Raw genomic sequence first — 18,940 nt, 5'->3', positions numbered from 1 at the left:
AGGGCCAGGAGGAGGTTGACCAGGAGGTCCCGTGACTTAGTGGGGCCACGGACAGGGAGTGCGTAGATAAGAAGGTGAGGAGAAAAGTGCAACCAAAACCGTAACAAAAGATTGGTGAGGAGCCGGAATAGGGGCTGCAACCTGGCGCACTCCAGATAGATGTGCGCCAGGGTTTCCCTCACGCCGCAAAAGAGGCAGGTGTCCGGAATCGGGGTGAACCGCGCCAAATACACGCCCGTGCTCACGGCCCCGTGAAGGAGCCGCCAACTGATATCCCCGGCGGGCCTCGGCACTAAGGTGGAATAGAGGCTGGCCCACCAGGTATATAAGAGAGTGGTCCTATTGGGATCCAGGGAGTGGGCGGGCGGAGCTCGTCCACTACGAAAGGAGCCCCCCCCAGCCTAAGGGGGAGATCCACAGGGCCTGGAGAGCCAACTAATTACGGGGGACAACTAATGAAAAACAGGGACGGGAGTGCGGTCAAAGGGTCAAACGAAGGGAACCGGACGGGGACACCGAGCAGAGAACCCCGGACAGCGCCCACCGCTCCTCAAAGGCGTCAAGGGAGTCGGTGGACGCCGCCCAGAGGAACTCCGCTCGGAGACGTGAACGGACAGAGGATCGGAAATAGGCCCCGCAGTCGCAGGAGACTCCATCGGCCAACCTCCTCACCCTGGTTTTATAGATGGCCGCTTTAGCTAGGGCCAGGAGGAGGTTGACCAGGAGGTCCCGCGACTTAGTGGGGCCACGGACAGGGAGTGCGTAGATGAGAAGGTGAGGAGAAAAGTGCAACCAAAACCGTAACAAAAGGTTGGTGAGGAGCCGGAATAGGGGCTGCAACCTGGCGCACTCCAGATAGACATGCGCCAGGGTTTCCCTCACGCCGCAAAAGGGGCAGGTGTCCGGAATCGGGGTGAACCGCGCCAAATACACGCCCGTGCTCACGGCCCCGTGAAGGAGCCGCCAACTGATATCCCCGGCGGGCCTCGGCACTAAGGTGGAATAGAGGCTGGCCCACCAGGTATATAAGAGAGTGGTGGAAGGCAGGTATATCAGCCTCAGGATGAGCAGGTCCCTGGTTCCCTGGATAGCCAAACAAAGGCTACTCCAGGCCAATCAAGACACCTGATGCCAATTAACCAGTTAAGGTCTTAGGCTAATGGAGGCAGGTGGAATCAATCAAGGTCTCACTCAGACTGCTTAAAAGCTCTCCTTTCCAGTTCCCTCAGGAGAGCCCAGGTTAAAGTAGCTGGAGGAGGAAGCATTGCTGTATCCTGAGGTAAGGGTGAAGCTAGGAAGAGGGGACCACGGGGGAAGTGGCCCAGGGAATCAAAGCAGCATTTAGCAGTGGAGGGAAAGCCACCAACAGCTGCTACCCTTAGGGTCCCTGGGCTGGAACCCAGAGTAGAGGACAGGCCCGGGTTCCCCTGCCCCAATACTCTACAGAAATCCCCTTGAGAGGGGAAGCAAGACTCGGTCTATTCAGGAGGGCAAACTGTGCCTACTGAGCTCTGTGGAGCCACAAAGACTGTGGGGTATTTCCCCTTTCCATCTCCCATACTGGCCTGTGATGAAAGTAACTCAATAGGCTGTGACACTGGCCACTACACTGTTAAAGAAAGGTCACACTGGGGCCTTAGTGAGTCTCTGAGGCCCCTGGATCCGCCAGAAAGCGCGGGACCCACAATTACAGGCTTGGAACTTTGTCACAAATGGCATATGGCATGGTGCGGCTGAACAGTTGTTATGCACAGCCAAATCTGTACACAAGCCAGTGGGTAGTCCATCTTCTTTTTTTTTTTTCCATAGTTTGTAAACTTTGCCAGCTTTTCTTAAGGGAAATGCCATTTTGAATTGTAATAATCAAGAACAGGTAAAAGGAGCAGAACTGTAAATGGGAACCATGTCCATTCCCCATCATTTCCCTCTTCTTCCTCCAAACAAGACTGGAAGGAATCAGCAAGCGTAACTTTCTCTGAAAGGAACAGCACTTGGAGCGAAATGGGCCTTCAATCCAGTAGGAGGTTTTAACAGGAGAGAAAGAGAATTTCTTCCATTAAGGTTCATTGCTCCCCATCCCTTTTAACTTGTTTGTTCCTATGTCTATGCTGTGAGCTTTCCCTCCATGCAAGAAAAGTCCCCTTAATGGAGAAATTTTTTTAAAGGAGCTAAACAAAATCTAGCAGCCCAAGGGCCCCTCGTCTTCCTCCTTCCAACACGTGTATCTCACTTCTGGGCTCCACTGAAGTCTCAAGCATCACAGAATTTGGTGTTCCTTTTGCTCAAAGTTAATGCCACATGTCTGACAGTTGGTAAATTGAGTCTCCTTTGTTTCCCGTGCTGGATTTCTCACTTGTTATCTTTCCGTTCACCGAAAAAGATTGCTTTCAAAATTGAACTTGTCAAGTCAACCGGTTCACTTCTGAACAATTGCAGGAATGCATGCTTTCTGAATCCATTTATTTCTGTTTATTTGTTTCTTTGAGGCACCTTGAGAGTGGGTGCGATGGAAAAAGCAGTGGCAGCCCACTCCCGCAGAGGATGACAAGTGGGCTTTGTACTTCACAGTAAAGCATAGCTGTGTACATATTTAATATGTATACATATGAACACATATATCTGTATCTACAAACACCTATGCCTGTCCTTACCACTTGTGGAACAGATGATAGCAAATCTGAAATGAAATCAGAAAAGTAGATGAAGTGTAATAAAGACTAGTCAGTGAGATAATTGGATGGAACTTCTGTTGCCAAGTCAAGGATTTATACTGCAGCTTCTGTGCCATCCAGAATATTGAGCACAACAGGACATGAGAAGAATACAAGAGCTAGGAACTAAATTACTAAATTGCCAATACTTCACCATGACGAAAGGATTCTGTCATTATATTCTAAAGCCTGCACTGGAAGATGTAAAAGTTACCTCGCCCTCTGAGAGAAAAATTAAAGGCAACATATAGTAAAACTGATTTTTTTTTCAATGCAGAACTTTTCCAGGATGAGGAGAGTTTGGATAGGCTTATAGGTCAAATATTCAGATATTCATGGCAACAACAGGGATAGATCTCAGAATCCCCTACTCTGCTTTTTAGAGCATAAGAACGGCCATACTGGGTTAGACCAATGGTCCATCTATTCCAGAATCTGGTCTTCTGACAGTGGCCAATGCCAGATGCTTCAGAGGAATGGACAAAACAAGGCAATTTCAAGTGAGCTGTCCCTTGTAGTCCTGTCCCATCTTCTGAAAGTCTGAAGCTTAGGGACACCTGGAGCATGAGGTTGCTTCCTTGATCATCTTGGCTAATAGCCATTGTTGGACCTGTCCTCCAGGAACTTACCTAATTTTTGTAAACCCAGTTATACTTTTGGCCTTCACAACATCCCCGGGTGAGGAGTTCCACAGTTTGACTGTGCCTTGTGTGAAGCAGTACTCCCCTTGGTTTATTTTAAGCCTGCTGCCTGTAAATTTCATTGGGTGACCCCTAGTTCTTGTGTTATGTGAAGGGGTAAATCACACTTCCCTATTCACTTTCTCCACTCCATTCAAGATTTTATAAACCTCTATTATACCCCCACTTAGTCATCTCTTTTCTAAGCTGAAGAGTCCCCATTTTTTTTTAATCTCTCCTTGTATGGAAGCTGTTTTTAGCTGCTAGTGGTTATTTTTATTACATGGCAACACAAAATTATAGATGACAGTCACCTTGGACCAAATTCAGCAGGTTTAACGTCCACCGATTTCACAAGCAGCTGCATTCACTTACCCCAAGACTAATTGTGGCCAGTTTCTTGGCAATGAAAGGTGACTTATTGCTTGATCCAACTCCCATTAAAGTAAATGGGGCCTCTATTTTCAAAAATTACTGATTTTGGATGCTCAACTTAAGACACTTCAAAGGGATTTGATTTTCAGAGGGCAAGTGTTTGGCACTTCCTGAAAGTCAGGCCCCTTTAAAGTGCCTCAAATTGGACATCCAAAATGTCATGGTCTCTGACATGCATCAGACAAACTGCTTCTGCACTTTCTCTTCCCCTAGTTGCTTTTCCAAATTTAAGCCTTGGAATCTTCAGTAGGTTTTGATAGGAATTGGGATCATGCCCATGTAGAATTTGGACAGGCTTATAGGTCAAACTGTTTTTGTGAAAGATTTCTCCATCCAAGTTAGTGTATGGGATTATAAATGGCTTGGTTCTTCACACACCCAACCAAGTTCCTGTAACGTGGTGGGTGAATCCCTGACAACAAAAAACCTGGCAGCTGATGCCAACTCTTAAGGCTTCTCAACATGCCCCATCCTATCCAGGTTCTTATATAGTGCCCATCACCATGGGGTATCCGAGAGGCCTCTCGGCATTATCAGGAGCAGACAAAGATACATTAATTTTCTCTCCCCCAGCCAAAGGGATGGTAGCTGGCCCCTGACTACTGCACTGAATAACGAACCTCAGTATGGGGCTCTAAAGGTTCTCAAACCTCTTTGGAGTCCATGTCTGAAATGAGCCTGACCTCACACAAAGTAGGATGCCAACTGCAGGAGCACACAAGGTGATGAGCCAATTAACTATAGCTACCAAAGTCCCTCCTTCCACACCAGGAGATAGAGAAAAGGAAAACATCCTACATTCTCCTCCCAGATGCTGGGAAGAAGGCATGGAGAGGAAGGGGTAGGGGCTCCCACTGAAGCTTAATCGGGCACTGTTCCAGATACCATCTATGATCATCTCCATTGGCTTCAAGCAGACAAGCAAGTGCCATTCAAATCCAAGGCAGTCAGTTCCCTGTGAATTTCACCAGCTCCCTTAGTAGAAGGTACTGCCATGTGGAATCAGAGCAGGTCTGTTAGCTTTCAGCCAAGGGCACTTGTACACACACACAAGCTAGTGCAGCTCTAGGCCAAGTGAACCGCACTAGTTCACTAGAACCGCAAGCAGTGAACCAGGAAACAACAGAAGTCAAATGTTCAGTCATGCCTCAAGTATGTATCCCTGGGGAAGGGATAGTACAACACTGTAAAAGTAAGGCTGGTCAATCAGCTCTGGGTGGATCCTTTGATGTAGTAACATTTAGAGGCCACTATGTGTACTGCCTCCACAAGTGTGGCCCAGGTGACAGGACCCAGAAGCCTGCCCTATTCCTGCCTCCGACATTTATTGTGTGACTCACTCCGCCTCCTTTCCCCTCTCCCTTCAGTGGCGTGGGAACAATTTTTATAGTGGGGGTACTGAAAGCCATTTAACCATACTGCAAACCCTGTACATGATGGAAACCACTTCAAGCCAGGACGTGCTGCTGCACCCCCAGCACCGCTAGTTCCAGCACCCCTGCCCCTCCATGTACAAAATGGATATAATAATACTGACCTACCTCACAGTGGAGCTTTGAAGCTTAATTTTAATTAACAGTCCTACAAAACTCTTTGAGATCCTTGGATGAAAGGCACTCAGGCACTGAAAAGCATTGGTAGGGTTTTTTTCAGTTGAAAGTACTGCTACTCTGATCTACGCTACAAGCCACATGATGAGTGCCAGTTACACTGACCTACCCGTGAGGGCCCCTGGAGGAAAGAGTCAGGTGGGCTGCAAGCTGGCAGCATTACTGAGCTCCACCGCATGCAAGAACAAGGAGTGCTGTGGTTGCAGCTGCCCTGAATAAGCAGCAGAGCCCTTCAGCTTAGGAAACCATTGCTATCAACTCGGTGTTCAATGGGTGATGGGGAAAGTATTTGCATAAAGTCAGGCTGCAGTGTCTGAACAAGATGATGAGCCATATTCCCTATGGATGTAAATAGATGGACCCCCATCAGTTTCCACAAGCAGAGAAACTGGCCCATCAGATCTTGCTGGGTACTCCTATTAAAAATTACCCTATTTCTATTTCAGGTCTTTTCTGTCTTTGCTCCACTTTTCATCCTCTTTGTTTTCACTCCTTCTCCTTCAGGTATTTCAGCATTCTCCCCTTGTCCAATCCTTTTATCTCCTTCATATTCCATTCTTTTCCATTAGACACGTCTCGCCCTCTTGCATCTTGCTTTGTGTAATACATTGCTCTCTTCTCCTCTTATCTCCCGAACCAGAAGATCTTTGTCTGATTCAGGAGACAGCCTCATGTTTAAACTGTATTGTTGTGAAAGGGACGGATGCTGCGGGGGGACAAGAACGGATGGAAAGGCAGAGTGTGTTTAGAACTGGGATGTGCATTTTTTACATTACACGAAAAAAGTGTCATTTGCTACTGCTCACTTCAAAAAAGGCGATAGGACATTATGATGAACCTGGCTGTAGATATATCAGGACAGGTCCTCAGCTGGTATAAGTAGGCAGAACTCTATTGAAGCTGTACCAATTTACACCAGCTCCAGAACAGCTATTTATGTAAATTTCCAAGTGTGGAGAAACCTTTAGGATCTGGCTCATCATATAGAGAAATCCCATCATGTAGAGAAACAGCCCACAGTCAATTCTCTTTCTCTGTGGTGTTGTTCAAAGCTGCCCACTATTTCACCTTGTTTGCTGCCGATCACGTCATCTGTGTTACAACATATGCTCTTGCTGCCATAACAAGAAAGAAGATGTTTGTTGTATTGTGGGGGGTTAGCAATGGACAGGGCTATAGGGTTATGTAGTTTCCTTTCCCCAACTGCCCCATCTACAAAAGCCTTGCACCCTGGCTATAGTAAGTTGAAAGAGGAGGGGCTCCTTTTACCACACCAGCTAAGGAGGAGGGGAAGCTGTACGGGTATGCTGCTTCCCAAAGCCAAAGAGAGGACAGGGAGCTCTCCCTCTGCTTTCAGCGAAGGAAGGGAAGGTGCACTGCCTCTTGCTCCTCCTTTGTTTTAACCCATCGCCTTACAGCAAAGTTTAAAACGGTGAAGTCCATTTTTAGATGAGGTGGAGCAGAAGAGTAGTACACATTGAGCACGTATAAGCCATGCATAACAGTAGTATCCACTCAGCCATGCAGAACAGCAGTATCCACTAAGCATGTATAAGCCATATATAAGAGTAGTATCCACTAAGCACTTTTCTAATTAAGCTAGACTTAAAATGCGATAGGGACACATCATATAAAAGTCATTTTAAAAATCCTTTTCTTCTAGACTGGACAGCCAACTATGTTATAAACCGGTTTAAACAGCAACTGGGCTTAGGGCCTGATTCAAAGACCACTTAAGACAACAGAGTCTATTTGACTCCAATAATTTTTGGATCAGATCCTTATACAGGTTCCTGTTCAGAGCCGTGGGGCCAACACCAAAGGGAAAAGTAGGCCCCATCTCCTTTCCATTCCAAGTCTACAGTTCCATCCCACTTTCAGTCAGATAGTGGAGGAGGCATTGAAGGACTAGTGGCCAGAGACTGTTCTGTCACAGGGCTAACTTGAGACCACAATGCAGCTGCAATCAAGGCAGCTTGACTCAAAGTCTGCCCTAGGCCACACCAACATGCTACCTTAATTAATACCATGAGTAACACACCATCAAGGGGGTTGGCATCTGGATGGAGGTGGGAACAACTGATGCAGCCCTCGAGCTCAATCTCTAGCGAAGACACGGCTGAAGGGGCTAGGGGTTTCTTAGATTTTTCATGTGTGTTCAGCATAATCACACTTCTTTGTAGGTTAGGAAACTGTTTAAAGAGCAGGTAGCCTCTCCTGCTACTAAATTAATGTATTTCTGCATGGATGGAGCAAAGTCAGCCGAGACAAATTGACCTATGCGTGACCTGGGAGGTGAGGTTTCAGAATTTTGCCTCTTGGTGCTCTCCATGTCACGTCTCAGCACTAGGGCACAGATTTTCAAAACAGCTCATCGCTCACAATAGGGGATGGATTTTTAGAAGAGCTCCGCTGCCATTTGGGCAACTAAATAAGGGACATGTTTCTAAACATGCTCAATACGCAGCCGCTCCTGTGGTAACACCAATAGCCAGATTTTCACAGCACCCAATGTGAACTCCACATGCTGAGCACTTTATTTATATGTGTAAATGGAAGCTGAGAATCCATAATACTGAACTGATATTCTTCTCCCTTACATTTGTTTTACATGCGCTTAAAATTAGGCATGTGCTTAAGCACTTTGCTGGTTCAAGGCCTAAAGTTTCCCCTGCTTTTCTTTTTTTTCTCCCGAGGAAGAAAAGATTCTCTGGGTGCTGTTGAGTCACCACCGCGCTGACTCTGTAGACTGCCTCAGCTTTGACGAGATAAGTCTTTGCAGCGCTCCCCATTTTACACTTCTCTTGTTGAACTTTGTAAGTTAATTTATTTATAGAATCAGTAGTTAGTAAATTTGTGCCCTCAGCATTTGGGAGATGCCTGCCTCACACATCTGGTTGTTCCCAGTCAAAGAGGGAAAGCTGGAGATGAGAGTTTTCTAAGGCCCTGGGTCAAGATTCTCAAGCAAAATCCTTCCGGACATAAGAACCCCCGCAATATCCAGTGCACTTCAACCTGGCCTCCACGAATAAGAACAAGCAACAAGGTGCATGTAAATGAAATAAAATACTAAAAATAATGCTACTAATAAAAAATCCACATGCAATATTCCTCCAACAAGAATGAAGAAAGATGGAAAGAACTGAATTGACTACTGGAAAATGCTTAGCTACCATGATGGGCACAGTGTAAGAACCACAATGGGGCCGAATTCTCACAGCTATTTAAAAAAAAAAGGGAAGAGGGTGGAATTTGGGAAATGATTCACTTTGATTGGCCCCTATTAGAAATTTTTCTCTGTGAGATTGGTGCTTTCTAGGTGAGTTTCAGATGGTACAACCAGTTTTGCCTGCAGAGATCCTCAGAGTATGTTGGGTTGTAGCCTGTCAAGGACCTCAGTGATGCCTGGTGAAATCAAGCCTTGGTCATTTGGGGTCTGTTAACAAGGAACAGTATCAATTCCACATGCCATGAGGGAAAGGAGCCAGCTGGAGCTCATTAAATGTGTTTAATTTTAGAAGTTTAACAATTTGCTGTTGTTGCAACCCCCCTTACAGCAGGAACTGTCAGACCACATAATGAGGTGCCTAAATTTAGAAGCCAAACGTTGGACACCCATTTTTGAAAACACTGACCAAGTTCTCTACTCAAAGGTAATTCCCCAGTAGTAGCGGTAACACAGAGTGCATTACTGACCTTTGCAGACCACAGCAGCTCGTGACCTCCCCTCCAGACTGGATTAGTGAAGTGCAGTTTCCTTGGAGATCACTCAAACTTCAGATAGTGCGGAATGACAGAGGTATCTCTCGCATGGAGAATACTACATCTGTGCAGTAAACTCAGCCTCCACCTCCAGTTTGTTCCTCATGGCAATTCAAAGTATTGGGTTTGATCTGTAAGCCCTCATGTGGCTTGCTCATGGCTACCTCAAAGAGAACCTTGTGCTTCATCCCAACAACCGTCATCAGATGGATGATCTTACTAACATTCCCTGGATTTGTACATGTGGAGGCTGGGTGACTCCTAGCAGGAGCTGTAAAGCATTTCCTAAGGACTGGGCACCAAGTGACCAATTTGAAAAACCAAAGCCATTTTGGTGCACCTTTTAATTGGTGTATGGCACATCTAGACTGGATCAGTGAGGAACACATTTTTTGATTGGCAACTAGAAGGCTAAGAATTTATTTTGAAAGACACCTAGCACTTAACTTGCTGTCCTACTTTGAAAGGAGACTATGTAAAAATGAAAAATCAGTTCGATAGGCTTTCTGTTTGCTTACTTAGCGTCAAACCTGCTCATTTTTGTGACAGTATCCATCTAACAGAAATATGGTTTTGCTACTTTTCACTCCTGTTAGTACTTAACAGCCAATACAGCTTTGGGAACAGAGCTGGTTTGTATTCTGCTTCACTCATCATCAACAGAATCTTTAAACTCTGATTGCCTCTGGTGGGGCAGAATAGAGTGCATCTTGACCTTCAGATTCTAGGCTGAACTTGCAGGGCTTAAGCACTTTGCAGAATAGAGCCATAAGTAGCTTACCAGTGAAAGTCTGAGACGGAGCTGGGAATCAAACCTAGATCTCCTAAGCACCATCCCTGTGCCTTCGCCACAAGAATACGTTTTTTTCTCTACCATGACACTTCACTTATGCAGTTCCCATTTTATGGAAAAAAAGGAATGAAATATTTCTCACTAACATTTCACCCTTCTCAAGGGTAATGAAACAAAATATTTGTAGAACAGATAAATCAAATGAATACAATGTCAAGCTACTTTAGAAATAAACTATTCAGAATAACAGACTATATCTCATGTGCTGCCGCTAATTGCAGACTTTTATGCATTTGGCAAAGATGCTACCAGAAGAAATCTGATAACATAAAAGACACTATATTTGTGCATCTCTTATTTAAAATTAATTTAGTTCTGGCAAAAGGTGCCTGATCAACATCACTGATATGAAAACCCTCTGGCACATGCACAGACAAAGCGAGCACTACTAATGAACCCCAAGTAGAGGTGAACCAAATGGGAAGCAGTGTGACTCCATGTGGACAGAGCACTGGGCTGGGACTCTGGAGATACGACTTCTATTCTCAGCTCTACCACTAGCCTGCCAGATGATTTTGGACAAAGTTTGCTTCTCTATACCTCAGTTTCCCCTTTTGTAAAATGGGGTTAATGATACTTCGTAAGGCATTCTGAGCTCTCTTGATGAACAGTGCTATAAAAGAACTAGGTATTATTATTATTATGAAATGCCCTGTTATAGCATCAAGCCACATAGTGAGTAATTGGAAGAGGTGTTCAGCCACAGTAGAAGCTGAAGAGTGAGTAAAGCAATACACACTATAGTCACATTTATACGATTGCTTCGTGCAGAATAATGCTAGTAAGAGCCAATTCCAATAGTTATCCAGCCTTGTAACCTACAAAACAAGGGTGCATTAGTTATACATAAAACTTTTCCTATTATGTTTTGTTAATAACATGCTACTGTCACTATAACACAGCATGAAAACACTGCACCACACAGAGAGCATCTACTTTTGATTAAATAGGTGCTATGGGAATTTCAGTCCATCCTTAATCATAATTAAACATTGTTATTCCTATTTTCTATAAAGACATGTGGGCAGTGAAGTCTATTTGGAAAATAATGACTTATTTCTTTTAGAGAAATGATGAATTTATTTGTTCCTAAAAATAAATAAAGCCAACATCCGTAGTCTGATTAGGTTAAAAAGTTAACTCTGCTCACTCCTTTGCATATCTATTAAGACAGAGGATTAAAGGCTCGATCCTGTGAGGAACTGATTATCTGCATCTCCGCTTCCCTTCCATGGGAGCTGAGGGTGCTCAACATCCTTCAGGAGGCAATCAGCACCCTCCCACAGCAAGTCCCATGATAATCAGTGAAAGCATTTGCCTAGGCCCTAATCTTGCACTGGGAGAGCACAGAAGTGATCAGCACAAGATCGGGGCCTAGACTGTGACCTCTCTGAGGCAGGGACCAACTTCTTTATTACTTGTTTATACAACCTCTTGCACAATGGGGCTCTGATCCATAACTGAGCTACCTAGGTGCTACGTACCCAAAATAAATTTATGACCATATTGTTCTCTGCCTCTCTGAAACACTGTTTATGGACACTAGCAACATTGTGACTTGACACTATAGACTGCAAGAGGACGGAATGAGACAAGGAGTCTCCCTAGAGACTTACAGGCACCATCAGTGCCAGGGATAGCTCAGTGGTTTGAGCACGGGCCTGCTAAACCCAGGGATGTGAGCTCAATCCTTGAGGGGGCCATTTGGGGATCTGGGGCAAAAAAAATTGGGGATTGGTCCTGCTTTGAGCAGGGGGTTGGACTAAATCTCCTGAGGTCCCTTCCAACTCTGATATTCTAAGATTCTAAGTATATTACCAGCATTTAGTATTGACACCAGTTTCAGAAGAAAAGGAGTACTTGTGGTACCTTAGAGACTAACAAATTTATTTGAGCATAAGCTTTCATGAGTTACAGCTCACTTCCATCGGATGCATTCAGTGGAAAATACAGTGGGGAGATTTATATACAGGGCAAACATGAAACAATGGGTGTTACCACACACACTGTAACGAGAGTGATCACTTAACGTGAGCTATTACCAGCAAGGGGGGGGGACGGGACGGACCTTTTGTAGTGATAATCAAGGTGGGCCATTTCCAGCAGTTGACAAGAACATGTGAGGAACAGTAAGGGGGGAAATAAACATGGGGATATAGTTTTACTTTGTGTAATGACACATCCACTCCCAGTCTTTATTCAAGCCTAAATTAATTGTATCCAGTTTGCAAATTAATTCCAATTCAGCAATCTCTCATTGGAATCTGTTTTTGAAGTTTTTTTCTTGAAGAATTGCAACTTTTAGGTCTGTAATCGAGTGCCCAAAGAGACTGAAGTGTTCTCCAACTGGTTTTTGAATGTTATAATTCTTGACGTCTGATTTGTGTCCATTTATTCAGAAGGCGAGCATGCCGCAGGCAGCAGAGGGAAATGCTTGGTTCTCAAAGCTCTTACATAGACTCAAATTGCTGCTCGTATATTTTCAGAGTTCTCTCTCATCCGCATTTCACCTTCACAAGTTTTGTTTCCCGTTGTAGGCAGAAAAAAAGGGATTTTTGAGTGACATTTCTGTTTCTTATTGATGACTGCTGTCAAACGAGCCTGCAGATCACTCCCTTTTGTCAGCCAGGGGGTCTTCAATATGGAATGCCAGCCTGCTGTCACAAGCAGCAAGAGTTGAAGAACAGGGATATGTGGGGGTGGGGAGCAAAGAGGATTATTCACCTTCATGGTGGATCAATTTTTACCCCTCCTACATAAAGGCAAAAGGTCTCTAGACAGCCCAGGGAGCATTTTAAATCCTATAGCTGTCCTATACCTTGGCAGCTGTTAGAAAACTTGCTTGTGCTTAAGCATCTCTCATATGGACTTCCCATCAAGAAAAAATAGATGTTATCTCTTGATCCAAATATTCTCCATTTCTTCCTTTTCTCTCTAGCTTGTATTCCACAGTCACCATAGCAGAGTCTGAACATTTTGGTTAAATCACATCCCTTACTGAATTTAAAATGTAATAGGAAATTTTATACTGCATGTCTAATAGTACAGTGCTGTTTGGGAACCCCACTCTCACTCCATATACCATTTACATACCTTCAAACTCAATTACATCTACCATGCATCCCAATAGGTGTCCTGAGCTTTCTCTCACTATGTTTCATCAACTCTAACAGTAACTTTGCAAACTGTCCTGACAACACTGATCAAAAGCATCGGTGCTGTTGCTGGCACACAAGTTTCATGAAGTCGGGCAATAAAAGTCTTTTGCTCAGAAACATTTTTCGCACGTTGATTTCCTCACTATTGATCTGCATGATGCTGTAAAGACTGGTAAAGCAGACACGGCCCTGGTCCCATAGAGCCTCAGTTCCACATTAGACAATGAACTTTAATGAATATTTACAGTTACAAAACAAACAAACCAATCCAAGGGGTGTTAAATAATTTGTTTTGCTAAAATCTCTCTTCAGACGGAATCAGATATTGGTAGACCGGGTACTAATGGTGCAGCCTTAGTTAATTAATTATTGGTATTGTGGTAGCATGATCAGGGTCCTGCTTCTGGTAGACACTGAATACACACACACAAAATGACCATGACTCCGGCCACAAAGAGTTTACAATCTAAGGACCAGATCCAATGCCCACCGAAGTCAATATGAGTTTTTCCATTGACTTCAGTGGGCGGATCAGGTCCTAACGCCTAGATTTTGCAAGCACTTAATCAGACACATAGTCAATGGGATCTACTCTTGTGAGTAAATTTACACATGTGCTTAAGTATTTGCAAAACTGGAGCTTAACTTCATAGATGCATAGACTTAAAAGCCAAAAGAGATCATTAGATCATCCAGTTTGATCTCCCCAATATCACAGGCCATTCATTTTCACCCAGTTTCCCCTGTGCTGAGACCAGTAACCCGTGTTTAACTGAAGTATGTCTTCCAGAAAGACATCTAATATTGATCTGACAACATCAAGAGCCAGAGAATCTGCTACTTTCCTTGGTAGTTTGTTCCAATGGCTGTTCACCCTCACTGTTAAAAAATGTGCCTTATTTCTCATTTGAATTTGTCTGGCTTCCGACTTCCAGCTATTGCTTCTTGCTATCCCTTTATTTAGTACCCAATATTTTCACCCCATGAAGGTACTTATATACTGTAATCTCTAACTCCTTTATGACAAGTTAACAGATTGAGCTCTTTAGGTTCTCTCACCGTAAGGCATTTTCTCCAGCCCTCATTCATTTTTGTGGTTCTCTTCTGTATCCTCTCCAGCTTTTCAATATCTTTTTTAAAATGCAGACACTGTAACTGTATGTAATATTCCAGTGTCAGTCTCACCAATTCCCTACACAGAAGTAAAATCACCTCTCTGCTCCTACTTACTACTTCCTTTTTTATACATCCGATGACTGCATTTGCCTTTTTTACCACAGCTTTGCACTGGGAACTCAGGTTGAATTGCTTGTTCACTATGACCCTAAATCCATTTCAGAATCACTGCTGTCCAGGATACAGACTACCATTCTGTATGTATGTCTGCATTCCTTGTTCCTAGATGTATAATTGCATTCTGCTGTATTCAAATGTATTTTGTATGCATGAGATCTGCTTCCCAACCAATCCAGATCTCACCATATGACACCCCTGCCCTCATCATCATTTACCACTCCACCAACCTTTGTGTCATCTGAAAATTTTATCAGCAGTGACTTTATATTGATTTGCAGACCACTGACAAAAATGTTGAATAGCTTTGGGCCTAGTACCATCCTATGCAGCACCCTCCCTAGAAGAACCCCCATTCGATAATGGTTCCCCATTGACAACTACTTTTTGAGGTCAGTTAGCCAGTTCTTAATCCATATAACATGCTTTAATTTAAAGGCAAGAAGGAGCAAGAAAGTGTAACAAGCCACAGGCAGGGAGGAAACAATAACCATTCCAAGCAGAAAAGTTGTTCCCGGGTAAAAGTTATCAAAAGCAGAAGCTTTCTTCAAATGTCCTTTTTCTAAAGGGTCCTGAAGAACTAAGGGAAGACAGAGGAAGAAATAAACACTCAGAGACCAATTTTTAAACCTGAATACCTAAATCAGGTACTCAAACATCATCAAACTCAAGGGGACACTTAGTATAAAAGTATGATCCAGGCCACACTGAAGTCAAGAAACATCTTTCCATTGACTTCAATGGGCACTGGATCAAGGCCTTGAGACAGGTATTTGAACACATAAACGCTCATTTGAGCATCCAAATGCAGAAACTACATGCCCAATTTAGGTGCCCACATTTGAACACTGGGCCCCCAGAGCACGATCCCAAACAGACCCCTACCAGTCTCGTAGTAATGTGATGCTGGTGGTAGGAAAAGAATAAAGCCATTTATTCTGAGTTTTACATCAGAAGCTGGCACCAGTAAATAAGCATTCTGAATACTGTTCTTGCGTGAAGCTATTAGGTTCATCCAAGTCTGAACTAAACGTCGCACCTGTCAGCTTACGACTCATTAGAGGGGTACAGACAGCAGGGTTTCTAAATCAGCAGTGGAGAGAAGACAATCACCCTGATGTCCAGTTTGAATTTTAGGCTCAGTCTCCTGACCCGCTTCTCATTTCTACCAAAAGTAGAGCTGGTTCGAACCCTTGTTACCCACCATTTCCAGCCCTGCTTTGGAGATGCCTTTATTCAAATTAGAGTTTCACATTATACATTAACTCTCCTCCCTAGTCCTAGAACACAGTCTTGAAAGGAAAAATTCTCCTCTCCCTCTTTCCCCTGGGTAGGGAGACCAGTTCTTCATCTCTTTGCTGTGACTCACGTTGCCCTCCCAAAGATTTCCAGAAGGGTCTTCCATCTGATAGTAGGTTTCTCTTGTTTTCTGTTTTTCATTCTATTGCTTCTGCCTGCCCCATGAAACAAAGCATTCTGGAGATAATAACTACCATTAGGATGGCCCTTCTATTAATAATGGATCATTTCAACCCAGCTGCTTGGTATTACATCATTACTGCAAGACTCTAGTGCATAATAAACTATCTACCTTAGTGTTTTGTAGAGGGTCCATCACAATAGTGTCTAAATACTTCCCAGGTAAATTACATCTACATAGCAAGGACACTAGTGGACTTCATGGAGTCTCCTGTTTTCCCTTCCTTGGTTACAAGAGGCTCTGCTTGAGTTAAATACATAATCATATTAACAAAAACCAAGCAACACTTGAAATGCAAAAAAAGCGGGTTGCTTCAAACACATAAAGGCCACTTTCTGTGTCCGCTAAAGCTCTTTGTCCTAATATTAAAACTCAGTTCCAGAAGTGAAGGCAAAATTGGTCAGGTATTGGTGAGTAATTTAGAAAACAAAATCAAACCTTTAGTGGTATGTGTGTTCTTACACCAGTATTGTATATGTACATGTAGCTAACAATTTTAAGGCACTAAAAGAAACCAATTCTGAATTTCAGGAACCTTTGTATTTCATGGAGTTAAGACAATCATGGGCTTCAATCTCAGAAGTCATTTGTACCACGGGAGATTTGCAGCAATTGTATCAGATGGTAAATTAAATCTGGATTCTGCAACCACCAAATTAATCTTTATCTCATTTGACTATAAACTGCCGTTGCACGGAATGGTCTCTCTCAGCGAAAGTGATCACACTAGACTTCCTAACCTTCCTTTTTAGAACATAAATCTTTGAAATAACGAGGTACAAAAATCACCGGATTGGAAAATAGAAGTGGAACTATTTTCGCCAAAAAAACCCAACAGGGATCTTATAATGCCTTTGCCTGTTAGATTACTATCAGATATCTTCTCCCTGTATATTGATATATCATGATCAAGCCACATGTTAAAATCTTCTCTTTGGCTAAACAGATTGAGCTCTTTTAGTCTCTCACTATACGATGTTTTCTAGACCACATGCCATTCTTGTAGCTCTCTCTGAATCCTCCCCTATTTTTCAACATCATCTTTAAAGTATGATCACCAGTACCCTACATGGTAATCCAGGAGTGGTTTCACTATTACCACACACATAGGTAATGTCACCTCCTGCTCAGTATTCTCCTGTCAATACATCCAGGTTAGCCTTTTTTTGCCAAAGCATTGCACCAGGAGCTCATGTTCAGTTGATAATCTACAATGACCCTCAAGTCCTTGTCAGAGTTGCTGCTTTTCCAGAATACAGTCCCTCACTCTAAGTGTGGTCTCCATTCTTTGTTCCCAGATGAATCACCCTGCAGTTCTTTGTATTAAAGCACATGTTGTTTGTTTGAGCCTAGTTTGCCAAGTGACCCCAGGTTGCTCTGTATCAGTGACCTGTCCTTGTTGTCATTTGCCACCCCACCAATCCTGTGACATCTTCAAACTTCATCAGCAATTGCTTTATATTTTCTTCTAGATAGTTGATCAAATCCCTCTTTAAACCGGAGCTTGTGTTTTCTCAGCATGTTCATTGTAATTGTTTAAGGAAGAAATATTTAAATGAATAAGAAATAAAAGATTTATTTTCTTCTTATCCCTCCAATGATCTCACTGCTCAGACCTTTCTCTCTGCTCTGCCAACTTCTGTTTTTATTCATTCAGAATATTCATAAATGTTGTCCCCTCTAGAAAATGTTAGAACAGGAACTCTACCATCTAATCTTTTTTTCCTTTCCCCCATACTTGAGGGGCTTTGCTCTGTGAGATTACCCTATATATAGCCAGACGTTTCAGTCATCTATCACTAGGAGATTAACAGGATGCTTACTGCAACTCTGTTGGATACCAACAGCCTCTTACTTTTAATTTGTTTATAGATTCATTGATTATGAGGCCAGAAGGGACTGCTGTGATCATCGAGTCTGACCTCTTGTATAACCCAGGCCACAGCTCTCCCGCAAAATAATTCCTGTTTAGATTAAGGCGTATCTTTAGAAAAACATCCAAGCTTGATTTTAAAATTGCCAGTGATGGAGAATCCACCCACCACAACCCTTGGTAAGTTGTTCCAATGGTTAATTATCCTCGCTGTTAAAAATTGCGCATTATTTCCCATCTGAATTTGTGTAGCTTCAACTTCCAGCCATTGGAGCTTTTTATATCTTTGTCTATTAGACTGAAGAGCCCTTCATCAAATATTTGTTCCTCATGTAGTTACATATAAGATGTGATCAAATCACCACTTCATCTTCTCTTTGTTAAGCTACATAGGTTGAGCTCCTTAAGACTATCACTATATGGCATGTTTTCCATTTTTTGACTTTACCCTTCCCTAGCTTCAGTACCCGTCACTGACTCCCACCACTTCTCTGACCACTGGTCTAAGTAGAGTCCATTACATTTCTCTCTAGTCAAAATACACACAAGAAAAAGCAGCGTGGAAGGAAAGAATGTGGAAGAGGATGCAGTGAGGCAGGGGGAGGGAACCATGTACAACTCAAAGCCTCTCAGGATGGATTACTTTCAGGCATTCATTTTTGGACAGTATTAATTACAGGTTTTTCATTACCTGAAATGTCAGGGTGCGTCAATTTGCAAAGAGCGGGGAAGAGAAAGGCTTTGGCTGCTGGACAGCAGAGTTGCTCAACATATTCAATAAATGGTGGCCACACCACTAAGCCCCCGGTCTTTGTTTCCTTTGGTGGGTGAGTTTTCCCAGTGTTAGTAGACTCTGTATTTTGGATGGGAAAAGTTAGGCAGGTGGTATGTTTTCTTTCAACTGCGGTCAACACATGCATAGTGTGCCAATATGTTCCTTGGCTGAGTAATACAGCAAATTATCTGTAATATTTGGAGAACAGGGGAGAAATTTCCCCCACTTGCTGTCAGGTAGGATCTTCCATGTCCCCACTTGCCCCTCTCCTCAATATCTTTTCGATTCATTTTATCCCCTCGTGGCTCTC

General features: G+C 43.4%; 1 protein-coding gene across 4 annotated transcripts in view; it reads right to left on the bottom strand.

Moving 5' to 3' along the window:
• Positions 1-18,940, bottom strand: part of TSPAN4 (tetraspanin 4) — a 683,463-nt gene that overhangs the window by 418,275 nt on the left and 246,248 nt on the right. The gene's annotated exons all lie outside the window — the stretch shown is intronic.

This window comes from Caretta caretta, chromosome 6, assembly GCF_965140235.1.
Source record: "Caretta caretta isolate rCarCar2 chromosome 6, rCarCar1.hap1, whole genome shotgun sequence".
NCBI lineage: Eukaryota > Metazoa > Chordata > Testudines > Cheloniidae > Caretta > Caretta caretta.
The sequence above is the reverse complement of the archived record's forward strand: the minus strand, read 5'-3'. Positions and strand labels throughout refer to the sequence as shown.